General features: G+C 41.3%; 1 non-coding gene across 1 annotated transcript; it reads right to left on the bottom strand.

The window, feature by feature from the left end:
- Positions 1 to 4,323: 4,323 nt before the first annotated feature.
- On the bottom strand, positions 4,324 to 4,431 carry LOC148545321 (small nucleolar RNA R71). The gene has a single exon (XR_015901201.1). It is a non-coding gene; the product is annotated as a small nucleolar RNA R71 (small nucleolar RNA).
- Between the last annotated feature and the right edge of the window lie 1,212 nt (positions 4,432 to 5,643).

Genomic DNA, 5,643 nt, shown 5'->3' on the forward strand with positions numbered 1-5,643 from the left:
TTTGTTGAGAGACAAGTTTTCCGCGCATCATGCTTCTTTTGGGCGTTGAACGCCCAAAACAGACTTTTACTGGCGTTTTCTTGCCAGTGAGCTCTTTTTCTCTGTTTTGTGTGCAGAATCCTTTTGTAACCCTGTAAACTTATACAATTGACTCTTTACCTTAGTATCAATGAACTTTATATAAACAAATAAAATCAAGAATAGGGCAAAATGCTTAGAGGAAGTGATGCCCCATGGCTGGGTTGCCTCCCAGCAAGTGCTTCTTTATTGTCTTTAGCTGGACCTTGCTGAGTTTTTAATCTAGCCTCAGCCTTGAGCACTCTTGCTCAACATTGCCTTCAAGATAGTGCTTGATTCTCTGTCCATTAACAATGAACTTCTTATCAGAATCAATATCTTGAAGCTCCACATAACCATATGGTGATACACTTGTAATCACATATGGTCCCCTCCACCGGGACTTCAGTTTCCCGGGGAATAGCCTGAGCCTAGAGTTAAATAGCAGAACCTTTTGTCCTGGTTCAAAGACTCTAGATGACAGCTTTCTGTCATGCCACCTTTTTTATTTTTCTTTATACAGCTTGGCATTTTCGAAAGCATTGAATCTGAATTCCTCTAGCTCATTCAGCTGGAGCAATCTTTTTTCTCCAGCTAATTTGGCATCAAAGTTTAAGAATCTGGTTGCCCAGTAGGCTTTATGTTCCAGTTCCACGGGCAGGTGACAAGCCTTACTATACACAAGTTGGTACGGAGAGGTCCCTATAGGAGTCTTGAATGCTGTTCTGTAAGCCCACAGAGCATCATCCAAGCTTCGTGCCCAATCCTTTCTACGGGTACTTACAGTCCGTTCCAGGATTCTTTTTAGTTCTCTGTTAGAAACTTCAGCTTGTCCATTTGTCTGCGGATGATATGGAGTTGCCACCTTATGGCGAATCCCATACCAGACCATGGCAGAGTAAAGCTATTTGTTGCAGAAGTGAGTGCCCCCATCACTGATTAGTACCCTAGGAACACCAAACCTGCTGAATATATATTTCTGGAGGAACTTCAGTACTGTTTTAGTATTATTGGTGGGTGTGGCAATGGCCTCTACCCATTTTGATACATAGTCAACTGCCATCAGAATATAAGTGTTTGAGTATGATGGTGGAAAAGGGCCCATGAAATCAATACCCCATACGTCAAACAACTCAATCTCCAAGATTCCTTGTTGAGGCATGGCGTAACTGTGAGGCAAATTACCAGCTCTCTGGCAATTGTCACAGTTACGTACAAACTCTCGGAAATCTCTATAAAGTGTAGGCCAGTAGAAACTACATTGGAGGACCTTGGTGGCTGTCCGCTCACCTCCGAAATGACCTCCATATTGTGACCCATGGCAATGCCATAAGATCCTTTGTGCTTCTTCCTTAGGCACACACCTACAGATTATGCCGTCTGCACATCTCTTAAAGAGATAGGGTTCATCCCACAAGTAGTACTTTGCATCAGTAATTAATTTTTTCTTTTGTTGCCTGCTGTACTCCTTGGGAATGAACCTTGCAGCTTTGTAGTTTGCAATGTCTGCAAATGATGGTAATTCCTGAATGGCGAACAAATGCTCATCCGGAAAGGTTTCAGAGATCTCAATAGAGGGGGAGGACGCCCTTTCCACTGGTTCTATCCGGGATAGATGGTCAGCCACTTGGTTCTCTGTCCCTTTTCTGTCTCTTATTTCTATATCAAACTCTTGCAGAAGCAACACCCATCTTATGAGTCTGGGTTTTGAATCCTGCTTTGTGAGTAGATATTTAAGAGCAGCATGATCAGTGTACACAATCACTTTTGATCCTACTAAGTATGATCTAAACTTGTCAATGGCATAAACCACTACAAGCAATTCTTTTTCTATGGTTGTGTAATTTTTCTGGGCATCATTCAAAACACGGCTAGCATAATAAATGACATGCAGAAGCTTGTTATGCCTCTGCCCCAGTACTGCACCAATGGCGTGATCACTGGCATCACACATTAATTCGAATGGCAATGTTTAGTCTGGTGCAGAGATAACTGGTACTGTGACCAGCTTAGCTTTCAGAGTTTCAAATGCCTACAGACACTCTGTGTCAAACACAAATGGCGTGTCAGCAGCTAGCAGGTTGCTTAGAGGTTTTGCAATTTTTGAAAAATCCTTTATAAACCTCCTATAGAATCCTGCATGCCCCATGATAAACCACTATTTTATAGTTTATATTGTGTTTAATTGTGTGGTTTTGTCATGATCCTTACCCACTTATTCATCAATTTAGCATGCATTTAGATTTCCTTCCTAAATTTAGTACATGTTTGAAAATTGCTTCCTAGAGACTTTAATTATTTAATTTTAATTCTCCTTTATTCCATTCGATGCCGTGATCTGTGTGTCAAGTGTTTCAGGCTTTATAGGGCATGAATGAGATGCAGATTGGAGAGGAAGCTAGCAAAAATGGAAGGAACACAAGAATTTGAGGAGATAACCAGCGAGAAGTGACGCAGTCGCATGGCTCACGCGACCGCGCGAAGGAGCGCAAATCGCAGTGACACGGCCGCATGGCTCGCGCGGCCGCGCGAACTAGAAAACGCAAGTGACGCGGTAGCGTGGACGACGCGTAGCGCAAGCGACGCGTCCGCATGGATGACGCGATCGCGTGACATGTGCGATCTGCATAATCTGCAGGATTTGCTGGGGGCAATTTTGGACCTTATTTCAGCCCAGTTCTCGGCCCGGAACAGCAGACTAGAGTCAGAGAATATGCAGAAACAACACACATTCATTCAGAGACAGTTTTAGATCTAGTTTTACTCTCTTAGGTTTTTCTCTCTAGGTTTTTAGAATTTTAATTTTCAATTGGTCTTAGCATTGGAACATTGAGAAGAGTTATTTTCTCATCAAGACTTCATCATTCTAGTTTGTTTTCTTAACTTGGATTCATTCTTCCATGTCCTTTGCTTTGTTCTATTTTGTCATTTAGATACTTTTATGATTATTTAATGCAAGGATTATTTCTTTTTTAATTCAATTTCAATTCCAATAATCATGTCTTCTTTTAATTCCCTTACATGTGCTATGGATTTTTTATTTACAATGCGTGAGTAGTTTCCTTACTTGATGGGGAGTTGATTAAAGGGAACTCTTGAGTTGGAAGGATTGAAAGAAAAATTTGTAATTGGGTTAAATGTTGGACTGCTATCCTGTCACCAACGCCAATCCCTTTGAACTAAGTGGGTTGCAACTTGTGAACAGATCTGGCATTCCAGCTTGTTTGACTTTCCCTTACTTAGTAAAGGATAACCAAACAGAACAACCATTAATTATAAATAAATCTTACAATCACTCCACTAATGATAGAAATTCCAACCAATCAACTCCCAGTCAAGGTTTTTATTCATATTATTTAAATTTCCTCAATTTACATTCCAATTTACTTAGCTCAACTTCTTGGAACATCTGATTAATAAGATAGCACACTTTTCTGCAACTCGTTGGGAGGCGACCTGGGACTTAAAACTCCCAGAAATTTTAATTAAAATTCTCTGAGACATACTTTTAAATTGATAGGCAGATTTTCGGTGAGTTAAGAACTATACTTACAACGTAACCATTTTAATAATTTTTAATTCACCAGCTTCTGCGTCCCATCAATTTTTGGCGCCGTTGCCGGGGAGTTGCAATAGAGTGCTAATTTTATTAATTAGAATTTATTTATTTTCATTTTATTTAATTTTTCTACTATGAGCTGCATGTTTCTTCCGTCAAATGACGCGTTCACTTCCTGATCCGCGCTTGCTAATATTCGATCCTAAAATTGAAAGGACTATTTCACGAATAAGGCGAGAACAGCGTAGGTTAGCCCGCTCTGAGGGCGGATCTGAAAGTGAATCTGAGGAAGAAACCAGCCCCCGTTCTACTGATTCGGTTGTTTTACGTGCAGAAAACATGGCAGCTAGAAGAGTTACCATTCAGGAGGAAGGAGCTCCTGATTTTACAATGCAACCATTTCAACGCATCATCCAGCGGTAGCTATAGATTTTGAAATAAAGACTGCACTATTAAATTTGATGCCCAAGTTTCATGGCCTACCTGCTCAAGAGCTTATCAAGCACTTGAGAGATTTCCAGGCAGCCTGTTCTACTATCAGGCGTGATGGCACTAATGAAACTTCAATTCTGCTGAAAGCTTTTTCGTTCTCTCTTGAGGGAAAAGCAAGAGAGTGGTACTATACTCAACCTATAGCAAATGTATCCAATTGGGATACACTCAGAAAGGAGTTTCTGGAGAAATTCTTCCCATCTGAAGTTATTGATAAACTGAGGAAGGATATCTCTACAATTGTTCAGGATGACAATGAGACTCTCTTTGAATACTGGGAGCGCTTCAATAATCTTCTGGAAGCATGCCCCCACCACATGATTGACAAGATCGTGCTACTCAGCTATATCACACAAGGTATGAGGCCCCAAGATAAGACCACATTGGAAAGTGCCAACAATGGGTCTATGAAGAAGTACAAACCACTGATGAAGCTTGGCAATTGATCACTGATTTAGCTGAATCTACTCGGAACCACAGACAGAAGCAAGGCCGTTCAAAAGTCGTTGTAGAAGTATCTTCTGGCAGAGAGACTGCTGCTCTAACTCAAAGCATCTGTGAGATGACCAACCTGCTGAAGCAAATGCAGTTGAATCAACAAGCTCAGCAAACTCAACCGCAGCAAAACCAACAACTAGTCCCACAAAGAATTTGTGCTGATTACAGCCATTACACTGATGAATACCCGCAGCTCCAACAAGAAGACAACATGGTGGCATCCACTCATAACTTTTATGACCGCCCCAACCAAGGGTACAATCAAAGTGGAAATAATAACCATGGATGGCAGGACAATTCAAACCAGAATTGGAGGGACAACAATAACAGGGGAGGCAGAGATAATCAGGGAAATCAGAGGTGGAATAATAACAACAACAGACAAGTACCATTGTGAACACTATTAACGCCAGTCTGAATGGTCTCACCTCTACTCTGCAAGCTTTTATGACACGGCTTGGTTCAACACAAAATTCCAGCAACCAACCTTCAAGCACCACTGGAATCCCCTCTCAACCTTTACCCAATCCAAAAGGAGGCATTAATGCCATCACCCTGAGGTCCGGAACCACACTGCAGGAGAGGAATCAGGAGGAACCTAGCTCACCAGAATACGCTTCAGCTGAAGAGGTGGTAGAAGTCGAAGATGTTGAAGAGGAAGAGGATATATAGGACATAGCTGAAGAAGAGATAGCTCAACCACAAGAAGAAGCACCAAAAGGCGCAGGCACCATGGAACCCACTGTTCCCATTCCATTTCCACAGCTTGCAAGGAAGCCCAGGAAGCAGCTGGAATCTGATCCTAAAATGGTAGAAATATTCAAAAAGGTTGAGGTAACTGTTCCCCTTTTTGATGTTATTCAGCAGGTACCTAAATATGCAAAGTTTCTAAAAGACTTATGTATCCATAAAGACAAGATTAATGAATTAGAAACTATTCCTTTAGGTAGTTCTATATCTGCTTTAATGGGAGGATTACCTGAAAAATGTAGTGATCCAGGTCCTTGCATAGTTAGTTGTACTATTGGTGGCGTAGT

This window comes from Arachis ipaensis, chromosome B9 (assembly GCF_059453495.1).
Source record: "Arachis ipaensis isolate K30076 ecotype BB chromosome B9, ASM5945349v1, whole genome shotgun sequence".
Classification (NCBI taxonomy): domain Eukaryota; kingdom Viridiplantae; phylum Streptophyta; class Magnoliopsida; order Fabales; family Fabaceae; genus Arachis; species Arachis ipaensis.